Source organism: Stegodyphus dumicola, chromosome 4 (assembly GCF_044657685.1).
Source record: "Stegodyphus dumicola isolate Sdum_Otavi_A_Nest chromosome 4, ASM4465768v1".
NCBI classification, from domain to species: domain Eukaryota; kingdom Metazoa; phylum Arthropoda; class Arachnida; order Araneae; family Eresidae; genus Stegodyphus; species Stegodyphus dumicola.
Window position 1 is genome coordinate 133,493,194 of NC_140771.1, and position 13,188 is coordinate 133,506,381.

Consider the following 13,188-nt stretch of genomic DNA (forward strand, 5'->3'; position numbering starts at 1 on the left):
ATTACATTTTAGCAACTATTTAACATTTAAAAATCTCTATTTAAGGAAAAACATAGAGACTAGCAACTTTTAGTATTTCGACAAAAATAAGTAAAATTACATTTGCATATAAATAAATAAATTCTCAGTTGCCTTTAGTTTATAGCTGCAATGATTCCTCTTATCGTAATAAGCCATTCGATTAGCTAAAAACTCATTTCAATACCTGCTAAAAGCAGCGAATTACTTACACATAACAAATGCAATTCATTGGTGCAAAAAGTATAGAAAGAACATTTCTAACGTTATAAAATATGGATACAGAAATGAAAAGGAACCAGATGCCCTCTGACTACTGATAGCTGAAATTCTCTGTCAATATACTATCTATGGCCGCTAAGCAGGGGTGTAATTTAAAGACTGGAATTTTATTGTTATCTTGTTTTTACGCTGACAGTTTCCATTCCTTATATTTAGTCAGAGTGAGCCGAAACGAACGTGCAGACGTTTGAAAAGACAGTTCTGGACTACTGTTGTTGTCTCATTTTTCTGACCTAATAACAGCACGTCCACCAATTTTATCGTGACAAGGAGAGCAAGATGGCGTCTGTAGCTGGCATGGGCCTTAAGTACCATATAAATGATAGCTTTCTCTCAGTTTTGAAGGAGAATTTCCCGAGTGACGGATCCGAGTATGTCCTACCCTTCTTCCTCTACTACCAAACTATTCGAGAAGATTTTCGGCTCACCATGTATTGAGTGTTCTCCATGAAGCACAAACACTGCATTCTTATAAACATCCATGCCCTGACTTCGAAATTGAGCCCAACGACACAGCAGTCAGAAGTACTAACCATTCTACCGATCAAGGCGGCATACAAACTGCTACATTATGGATACGTTACGAATTCTTGTAATTTAGTTTGCTTTTCTAAAGGTACAGCATTGGTTTTCCGCATGTGTAACGTGTATACGAGCCAGTTTCCCTTAGAAAGTCCTCCACGAAGGCATCCCTCCCCTTAGGCAGATAGCCCTCGAGTCTTTGCCATAATCACACACACACACTAAAGGTACAGCAATTTACCAGCAATTCAAAGCTCAACTGCGAGAAAGTAAACCGCACATACTGAATCACTGAATTCGCATGACTACATCTTTGGTGCAGTTTTAATGATGGTTTCTTTAGAAGTTGTAACCAAAATATATAACTTAACTATTCGTATAAAAAGAAATTAAATTACTGAAATTAGCAATAGAGGAAAAAAAAGGAAGGAAAAAAGAAAGTAGAACCTACATTCTGAGTTGCTCCGATCTCACATAAGTTCGATAATTAGCAGCTTTCAAGGGGAAAAATTCCCGACATCTTTTATTTAATCTATGTGTTAACTTTTTGAAGAAAATCATATATTAACAGGAGAAAAATCCTTATCTGACCTTTAACAACATTTATTTAAATTTAAATTTTGAAGCTCATTTTTAAAAATTTAAATTTTAAAATAACCGTAGAAGTTAGCAGATCAATATCTGCTAAAGATAGAAAATAATCTATTATATTTTCTCTTGCATGCAGATTTGTTGGAGAAAAAAAGGCCTCAAGAACTGTAGTTCTAAAATCGCTGCACTGTATTGGAAGCGCTGCACTGAGTATTTTAAAACCAGATTTGTTTCTATATACTAACTTTTATAAACATTCAGGACTTAATGACAAAACTAAGAAATCTAATATAAGATATTTATCAGCTGGAGTAATCAGTATCTACTGTGTATATACTGGTTAGTGAACCCTGACTGCACTGCCCTAGCGAAAAATTGCCAAAAGGATATTGGCTTACTTCATCACCTGCAGACGGTCACTGCCAAAATCTCATGATCTGCAGACGTGTATTCTTATTACTGCATACTGACGATTTGTGGGCTGTTATAGATTATTTCTTGCTTAAAACTAGCAAAAGTAGAACGAAGGCAATGCACGTTTGACAGCTGCTGGAAAAATATTAAATGAAATTCCTTGGATAGCTGTTCATACTATAGTGACTAATTAAAGCAATGAAAAATATTTCAGATGTAAAATTTTGTTATTTTCTAACACCTTTTTTATATTTTAGTATCTGCTTACAAAATGTAGATGTTTAAAATCTGACATTACAACAAATCTGCAAGTATTATTCTGAGGAAGCTTTAACTCAGAATCTTTCTATCACAGAGTTTTATTAGAAATTAGTTCCTAAAGTAAACAAATGCTTCCCCTCTTAAATTTTAGTTACCTTCTTATTTTTTCATAATTGGTTTGACTTTTATTATTTATTTTTTATTTTTTCTTTAATTTTGAATAATTTATTTATACTTGAATATTTGTTATTTTATTTTATAATTGTTTTAAATTTTAATATTTACTTTTTGTTATCCTTTATTAATTTTACTATTGACATTTATTATCATTTAAACTTGTTTAGATAAGTAGCTACAATTTTCAAATACTGTATCCTCAGCAAGATATTTCTCGTACTACAGGCCCATGATACTTACGTTCATAATCTGTATCTGTGCCAAATGCGATGCTAATGCTTACATCACAAGTCATAATGTCTTAATTTAAAAGTTCAAGATGTGAAAATGCTTACAGTTCCACGTTCCGTATCAATCACTTTGATTGAAGTCCTAGTTTCATACCTCTTTAGATTTTACTATCATTTTACCTTTTACTCTTTACCTTTTATTATCATTTACTTTTTAAAATATATCGTTATTATCATTTACTTTTTAAATATATCTTTATTATCATTTACTTTTTTTAAAAATATCTTTATTATCATTTACTTTTTATTGTTCCTTAAGAAAATATATAAAACTTCGATCTAGAATTTTAGCTTCACCATTCAATTAAATACAAATTCCAATTACTTTTAGAGCTAAAAAATTATTGCTTCCTGTGATTTCTAAAATTACTCTTATATTCTATCATTACTAAATGGGGGAAAAGATTCTGAAAGTTCAGATTTTATATTACGTCCGAAAGGGCTTTTTTAACGTTTTGTGTGTTACCTTTATTTATTAAATAACATGTTCTTCGCATTTAAACCATAAAATTCAATTCAACAGCAGTATCATAAAATAATCTAAATAGAGCATATCTTTAAAAGTTCTGATACGCAATCTCGCGCGTTGGGGATAGAAATATTTTTTTCCGTACAGTGTTGCCATTGCTAGGTTTGAAATCGTTGAGTTTCTTAATCAAAACCCCCTAAATGCTTTACAAAATATGAAATAGATAATAAAACAAATTCCAACTTTGGGCTTCCAGATGCTCATATTCGGATGGAGACGAACGTTATTCAAAATTTGATGACTTTACAAAGTTGATAGGCACCGTTGTTTTATCACAATGCGAGAAACACACTTACATACATTTATGCAGATTCTTCATTATTTAATTTATTTAAATATAATACAGGGCGATAATATTTGTCGGCAACAGTTTGAAAAATGAAACGCTGTTTAGAGTTAAACGCCACAAAATCCCAAAACGAAATCAATAGGCCACCCTTTGGGCTAAAAAAGGTGGTAACATATACGTTGTTATCTTTTGGTAATTTTACAGAAAATTAAGGAAACAACTGTAGGGTAATAAATTTAAGCGGTAATTTAGCTTTCTGTATCGTAATAAAAAGTCTGCCTCACGATCAATAAATTTCTTTAGAATTTTTTTTTTTCAGTAAGAACATTACGCGGACGTTCCTAATGCGTATAAAATTCCTTCGTGCAAATATTTTCGTTTATAAATATTGCATGAGAAATGAAATAATAGTTTAAACCAACATATACTTAAGAGCAGCTAGAAGTCAACAGCGTAGGAACGTCTTAGATAATATTTACTTTGAAGTGAAGTAGGTGATGCCATCCATTCTCCAAAATGTGATGGTTTTATTTCTAAGAAATTCCTGTTAAGGTATGAAGAGAATTATTTTTCTCCCTTGAAATAGAGAATAGAGATTTTTCGATACTCATGAAATAATATTAACAATTATTATTATTTGCGAAATTCATAAATTTTGAGAAAATAATTTATTTGCACAGTTAGTAAAAGTTCTGACAGTTTATAAAGAGGAGTCAAATTTGGTATATTCTTTCGTTCCAATGCGATTCACTATAACGTTAAATAATGATTGATAAATTAATTTCAGTTTCAGTTCTAGGAGGGAAACTAAGATTTATTTGTTTTATCGAAGTAATTGGAAGTATTAAATTAATTCATATTGAGCTTTTTGTTTAGCAATTTCATACAGTTTGTTTCATTAGTGAAAGAGTGAGGACGTGACTGATAACAATTTATTTTATATGCGTTTACTTCATCGTGCATCTAAAACCAAATTGCAAAATATCGGTTTTTAGCGGTTTTTTCGCCCTCAAGAATCCAGGTTTAACAATCGCTAACTTTCCTGTATCATCAAGAAACTAATTTTTATAGGTATGAGAAAGCCTATAAAAAGAAACAAATCGGTAGAAGAACCACACTGATACCTTTACAAATTGATTTGAATTGGTGAATTGATAAAGGCAAAACATACCGATACCTTTACAAATCCGTATGAGAATGCTTCCATAATTAGGTAAAAAATTAATTCCTGATTATTTAATATTTTTAATACTTTTAGAATATAAAACAAATCTTAGCTGCCTTTTCATAATGAAAGATTAATAAATAATTTAGCAATAACTTATGTAACATTATCACGTTGGAAGATAATGTAACGTGAATCACGCTGGAAAAAAAAGGAATAAGTAGAATTCCCGTTTTATAAACGCATAGAATTTTACAAATTATATAAAGAAATCTTTGACGGAAGTTCATGAATTTCTGAAATATTAGTAAAAGAATTTTAAGATTCTTAATTGCTATTAATGTTATTTAATGAACCTAGAAGAATATTTAGTTCCTATCTCTGTGCAAGAAAAATTCTCTCAATACCTGAACAGGAATTTCGTTTTTAAAAACAAAGCCATCGTAACTCGCCGAATATAGTGAGGATAGCTCTGTTTACTTCACAACAAAATCAGTATTATCCAAGATGTCAAAATTATGCACATTTGTAAAGTTCTACAAAATAAAAAAGTGGAAAAATATTTTTATGCGAATTAAATGATGTTAATACTAGCAGTCTTTTTCATAAGAGCAGTGACATAAAGCCACACATTTTCTACCAGACAGAAATTTGAACACCCATTTCTTATATTCAGCGACTAGAAATTTTCAAATATAAAAAATTAAAAATGCTTTTATTTCGCATTAATAATGGTAGAAAATTATAAACATATTTCGTGATTTACAGGCCAGAAGAATGAACTAAAACATTATTTTGTATAGTACATTCTACAGAAAATCCTACCTTAGTCAGAAGCAGAGTACAGCAGAATTATTTTAGAGTTCGGTCTGTATGATAGCAATACCGATCTGTGTGAGAGCAAATATCTGTGGTACGTAATGATCTGTACATAAAATATTTTATAAGACAGTACACAGTGCGGATTTAAAGGGGATTACACACAATAATGAAAATTCTCCTCTCTAAATTTAGCTAAAACAAGTTTTGATGACGTATTTGATTTTGAATTTAGTTTTCTCAATCTTCTCTTTCTTAAGAGAGAAGAAAGAGATCTTCTCTTCTAATAAATTACTTGAACAGATCTAAAAAATTAAATGTATGTTCTCTCAGTTACATGATTAGTTTGAAATAATTTTCTACGCCTTAAATTCCCAGCAAAAGTTTTCTTACCCAAGATTTAAACAGGCTAAAATAATTTTTAGCCAATAACAGTCAATAAACAGTCATTAGAATGAAATGAAACAATAATTTAAGTAGGTAACTTGTTTCATGAAAGATTTATGAAAGAATTTTATAAACAATTTAATATATCATGCAACAGCATCATAATTTTTTTTCAAACAGTAATACTGATGATATTTGTATTTCTTGTGTCAGACCTGGAAGTACTGGAGCTTTTTGGGGACTCATTCAGACTTTTCCGTTCTAGTATCCTAGAAATTTCTGATGAGGATGTACTCAGATGCCACGGTAGTAGAGCGGATGTGCGCTATATCGTTGGTAATAAAGCTTTCCATTGCCTTAAAATGTATGAACACCAAATAAAATCAAAATTTGCAGCATGTTGATCCCAGGTTCATTGACAAAGTTTTACCCAGCAATGTGGGAATTTTCTGCAGTCTTGTAAAAATTAAAACCTGGTGGTAAGAGTGCTGATATTAGCAACAATGGCAACAGGGATATATCAGCAACAATGGCTGCGTGCCATTGTTGCTGATATAATGAAAGAGAATTATCGATTTGACGCGATTTCATCAAAAAACATAAAATTAAAAAAAAAAAAAAAAAAAAACTCATTCGAATTTTGAAAAAATCGCTTCGAGGTGCATTGGCTCTTGTCTAGATGCACCTTACGTACCGAATTTCGTAGCTCTGAGTCTATTAGTTTACGCGCAAGACAAACGAAAGGCACACACACACACACACACTCTTCTTTTTATATATCTATAGATTACTAGCTGAACCCGCGAACTTTAATTACTAACTGAGGCCTAGGTATATTCGTAAAGTATATGATGTTAATTAACCAGTTATTACGATTTAAGTCTTCTTTTCGTATTCCTCTCCAAAATGCAGATTAGCTGTGTGTTTATTTAAGCTGGGATTTTTTACTTTATTAACTTTGTGTATTAAGTTGCGGGGTTTAGATTCGCCTTGTGCTGTTAATATGTTCGTCTGCTCTATAAAAGTGATATTACTGGTTTAGAATTCTCGCTAGTCGATGTTTTAAATAAGACGTTAAATCGCTACTTTTCTAGCAGCGTTTGCAGGACTTCAAATCTAGTTTTAATAAAAACCGTACATACTTATTAAAATCACCACATATTTTTATTTTTGTAATAACTAATTTTAGGCAGATAGCTGCAGAAGCTGCTGATATATCATATATGGAAGCTAACGGTTGCTACCACAGAACCAAATGTGGGCTTTCATCTACAGGTCACGCGTCAAATTCAAGCGATTCCGTTCGAATCTTGCATAAAGGTAAGAGAATATTTGGTTCATCTTTCTTTGCTTTCGTAACGACAGTTCTTTGTTAAAATTTGTCTGTATTCTGTTTCTACCATTTTTAGGAGGGAAGAACTGTAGAAAAATTGAGATTTTGTAATTTTTTTCACGTCTTTTATGACTTAAAATATAAAGAATCCCTTAGTTTCATGTTTTAAAAAGAAAAAATGTATATAATATTGCTGTTGCTTATGTTCCTGGTCTAAACTAATCATTATTTTTTATTTGATATGTTTATTACACCTTATAGAAGGCAATTAGAATTAGTGTTATTATTATGCAAATATAGCGAAGCAAGTTTGAATTAAGGCGTAACAACACTTTTTACTTCCTTGTACGAAGTAAAAAGGAAGCATTGTAATCGCGAAAAGTTTCAAGCAGCATATTTCAACGAAAATATCCATTTTGAAATTTAAAGATGTTTTTGCGTGATATCTGTACGTAAGGACAGAATAAAAGGCTCTTTTTTTCCAAAAAAAATTATAAAACTGCTTTAAAATGAATTCTGAAGAGAATTTTTCGTGGCGTCTGTACGAACGTATGTACGTATCTCGCATAACTCAAAAACGAGTAGCCTCAGAACGTTGAAATTTTGTATATAGGACTGCTATAACATGTAGATGAGCACCTCGTATTTTGGTTGCAATTGGCCGCACCAAACGTATATAAATATATTTATATATATATCCACTCTATTACCCGGCTCAGTGACCTCCGTTTCTGTATTCTTATATCTTTGTAAATTGTACATGTTTTGCTATAAGAATGATTGAATTATGTTGTTCTTATCTTCCGGTTCAGGTTTTTATGCCTTTAGTAAATCTCTATGCAATGTTTTTAGAATTATCAACAATTTTAAAGTTGTTTAAATGCCGCTAAGCCTAATAATGATTTTGATGGCGGCCATTGCTTGTTTACATTTGAAACAGCAGAATAGTGGATTTTTTGCCAATCTAGAGAAACTAAGCTTCGCCACAACAATAATAACTCCTTCATTTATTGCGAATTATTATTATTTATTTATATTGCATTTTATTTATATTGCGAATTAAATCATGCTTAATCCTTTCTGGAATTTTTTCGAGGAAATAAGTGTTTAAGATTTACTTCGTAATTTTTAATACAGATATTGTGATTTTTATGTATTTTTGCCTTGTTGCGAAGTGAGAGCTGACTTAATTGAAGGAGAAGTACTCAATCGTCTGTGAAAAACTGTTCCTTTTTTGTTTTGTTTGCTTAATTTCTTTTATACATCGTTATAGCTTTATTATAGTATTTGAATAGAATATGTGGCAACGATTGGATAATTCTTTAAGTGATATAAATTTTGTGCATTCTTAGTTATAATATGAACAAAATATAATACTGTTAAGTGAACCTAGCGCCAGAGTGTCGCTATGGTAAACAAATAGAGTGAATTTTAAAGAATGCATTTATTCTATTGTGGTTTATGCGCTATCGGCGAAATAGATTTAATTCAATACAATAAATTTAAATGAAATGCAAGAAAAAATGCGTATAATTTAATATTCCGTACAAGGAAGTCATGTGGTGCACACATCAGATTTTTTAATTTTAGGTTCAACTATTGATAACTGCATTCAAGCGTTATCTGTATATTGTTTCGATTGTGGTACCGGCACAGGGATGTATAACTGAGAAAGTTAGAAACACGAAATTTTGTTTTCTCTGGAAAGGTATTTAAATTGATTTTTTTGTGTAGCACAAACTGTAGTTAACTTTGGTTTTGAAATATGGTTTTTACTTCACTGTGATGTGTCAAATCTATAAAGACCTTACATTCCGTTGAGTTTCAAGCAGTATAATTTTTTATGCTAAACATATTCCTTATTCTTTCAACGAAATCAAAGCTTATCTTGAACTGTCGGAAAATAGAGTTCAAATAAGTTATTAAAGGTTGCGCCTGAATGTTTTCACTTGAGTTTTAATGCTGTTTTCTTTCAACAGGGAAATGAAGTCATTACATTCTTTTTCCACGCAGTCGAATCATAATAATCCTATACATAAGTTTCCTCTTAATGACATTTTATAATTTGCATCAAAAACCTTTGCGTGTTTTTCTATTAATGAAAGCTTCATTTCGTTCATTTTGTTACAAATTTTGGCTAATACACCATTTTACAAAACCCTATCTTCATCATATTAAACAATCGAAATACAACGTTGTATGTCAATAATAATACTATACCTGTGTATGCAGTTTCATCAAATATGTTAATGCTTTCCCTCGAGGCAACCAGATTATTTCAATGGGCAACAAGAAGGACTTATGGTTGCTTTCCATATTCTTCACGCAGTAATGAGAAGAGTCTGTTTCTAAGACGTCGCGATTTTATATAATTTGCTATTTTTATTATTGACTGACTATAATGATGACCACGTACTAGTTTCGCAATTCAAGCTAGCAAAAAAAATTCAAAGTCAGAGAAAACTCGTGAAAGAATCACTTAGGTATCACAGTGTTACCGCTATGAATATTCTCTGTGAAGTGATTCCGTATCGACTAAGCATCTGCATTTATATGGGGCTTGGTTTCGAAAAGCATTTAGCGGATTAAGGAAATTTTCGATGCTTCGAGAATGAGCGAGAAGCTTCTCGAATTTGCAGTTCCAAGGAATGATCAAACATTGTCCACTAGAGTAGACACGAAGTTAAAGTTGACTAATTTCCGCGTTCAGAATGTACTTCTGAGTTCTATTCAACTTTTTTTCTTATTCTTTAATCCCCTACAATTATTTATTTTTCCGGAGCCTCTGGGAAATGCACAGATGCGCAGCACAGTTTAGAAACGCTGACTTAATTCCTCCATTACTAGAAACTAGCCACTTCGTTCACTGACATCTCGAAATATACGTCACTCAGTCAAACACCTGTATCAGATACCAAGAGTTAAAAATAAGTACATTTTTTACTTTTATAATTTATGCTAATTATAGTAGCTCTTATAATCAGAAACAGTCTGATCACGTAGAGCGCGAGGAATTTGATTCATTTCTAATTTAGAGATCCATAAATTTTCTGCATCCACAAACTATACCCTGTCGCTAACAATAAATAGGTAGATGTTAAAACAACATGCTTAAATCATTCTTGCACTATAAAGGAACTCAATTATACGTTCTCGTTCTAAAATTAAAAAGAAATACTCGTCCACCCACAAATTAAACTACACTACACTATCTACTGATATTAATCGCATCCATGCTTCTTCTAAGTTGAAGACAATGACCTTTGGCACTTGGATATCGTTCAAAACCTCATTTGTATTTTCCAATCACGGTCAAGCAGCCGAAAGCTCTAGGATAAGATTTAGTGCCCAAAGAAGAAACAGCTAGGGATCAGGTTTATTTGCACCGTCTATCAATCTTCCGATCCATATTCAAAGAAAATCGTTGCGCTTGCTGGTGTTAATGAATACTTTCCATAAGACATGTTATGGTTACATACATTTATTTATGTTCAGCGTTCTGAGCAAGTACTTAACAGACCACCAGCATAGAAACAGCTATGATGAAGATTTATATGAAGAAAACACATTTTAATAAATATATAGGAATTTTTGCAGAGTGATCAGTCTGATTTAGATTATGTTTTCTTGAAGAGAGATATGTAGTGAAGTGTAGTTTCTCCATTCTGTTCCTCTTCTTGCCGGTCCCAAATTTATTGAAAGTGAATCATCTGTATTGAAACCGAACAAGTAATAATAACATTAGAAATGAAAATTTAATATCAGTTATTTTAAGGATAGCGAGCAACGGCTAAACCCAAATGTAATCTGAAAATAGTCTGACATCTGAAAATCCATCAAGGTTTCAAAAAGTTCACGAATACTTAAAAATTAACTAACATAAGAATCATAAGTACAAAGAGAAACTGAAAATCTGATCTTGATATGCTGATTTCATTTTAACAATTAAAACAGCTTTAAGCTAAATAATTATATAATAATAGTAGATGCGTAAACGTCGTTATCGCATTTTTTTTTTATTTTACTATAATATCACAATATCCTAATTATCAGTAGGATATGTTGCAAATTTAATTTATTTTAAATTATATAAGTTCAATATATGTTATTAGAATAGAAAGCTGATTTAAATTATTAGAAAAGTATATGTTTATTGTTTTTAAATCTCTCAGTTTATTGAGAAATACTATTACAAATTGATATATAAAGTCTTACGTCTCGTTGAATAGTAAAACTTAAAAAACTGGTTACTTGCTATCCATGCATAATTGTTAGGTGGCTAATGATAATACAGCATAATAGTATAATGTAATATAACCTATTTATTTCGGGAAACTCGGAAAAAAAAGTTTTTCTTACCTAAAGTATAAAGAGAAGAAAAACAATATATGAAAATATAATTGGAAATTGTAATTATGATAAAATTCTGCTTAATTCCTTCCTTTCAGTAACTTTTGAATTATTTATTATTTGTTTATGAATTTGCGAATAACAAATTAAATTCGTTGCAACGCTAACCACCTATTATTGATCATAAACTTCTGTATATGTTAAAATAAATCTGAGTTTCGTATTTTAAGGATTAGTAGTTCATTTGAAATTAAATATTTCAAATTCAGTATGACATTTTCTACACTCCTAATATAGCATTAGTAAATCAAATTTCGTTATTAGCTAGTATTCATAATATAATATGTATTGCAAATAAACAGATATCCTTTCAAAATTTCTCAAATTCTTTTTTATTTCTCTTATTCTTGAGAATGTCTAATATATACTTATCGAACGAAATACTAATCTGTTTGCTGTCATTTCTAGTTAAAGTATTTAGCACAACATTAAACTCATGATTTAGGGAATTTATCCTAATAAATTGTTTGTTATTATGAAACCTTTAATATACAACGGAATAAATAATTAACGTTGGAATATCCCTCTGCACATATTTAAAGGTGAGTTTAATTAACCGCAAGCTCCTAAACAGGGCAAAATTTGGAAAATTTAATGTTTCCGATTTTTGATCAAATTTAACACAAAGCACTGTATAAATATCCTTCGAGAAATTGCTGAAAAACGTATAAATTAGAAAGAAACATAACAGAAATTTTAGTTGTAAACTTGATATTCGTACTTCAGCTGTAGAAATTGTGTACTATTCCTGCATTAATACGATACTACGATTATACCACTACTGTTATATTAATCGCTACTGATAGTGTGATCCTGCTTTTGTTTGTTTAAAATATTTTTAACACTTTATTTTTTTTAAATTTTGTTTTCTGAATCTTGAAAACTTAAGCTTAATAATATTTAATGTGAAACATAGAAAAACTAAGTGTTCAATTCAGTTGCTCATGTTGAGGAAATGACTTGTTTTATTAAGAATTTAACATATATACAAGTTTTAATTTTTACCAAAGAAAAACGTCTTCAGGTATCGTCTGATGTGCCATTGGAATTTGAGTTTTAATCAGAGCAATAAGATAGCAAACCTTAAGTAGCAGATCAGCTAAATCATATTTAACATAAGATAAATGCGAAGAAGCGTCTTCTATCAGCACATCTATCTGATCATCAGATTCCTTGTCTATTTTATTCAAATGAGTTCTTTTTCAACCTTTGGATAGTATGATATATAGCTTCAAAGTGCAACACCGAAACGAAGAAATTACTTTTAGAGTAATAGTTTGAGCTGGGAGAAGAAAATTAATGAAAACGTCAGAAAAATAAACGGAAATAAACGCATACAACCGAAGTTATAAGTTTTATAAATGGAATATTTTATTAATAATATGATAAAGCGTGAATCGGAATCGATATGAAAGACGTAAAAATCTAAAAGACATTTAAATAAGAACCATATAAATCTTGCTTCACTATATTTTAGTATTTACTAAGTATTTTTATTCATGTAAGGGCACCATCGAAATCCTCAATTGATGCGAAAAAAGTATGTTTGGGGAAGGGGAATAAAGAGAGCTACATATGAATTAAACGTTAAGAAATCGTAATAGAAGTTGATATCTATTTTCTGTAACTATAACTGCAATCTAAGTGACACTTTAATCGATTGCCGTGTTTGACAACTTCATAATACAGCTCAAAATTTCA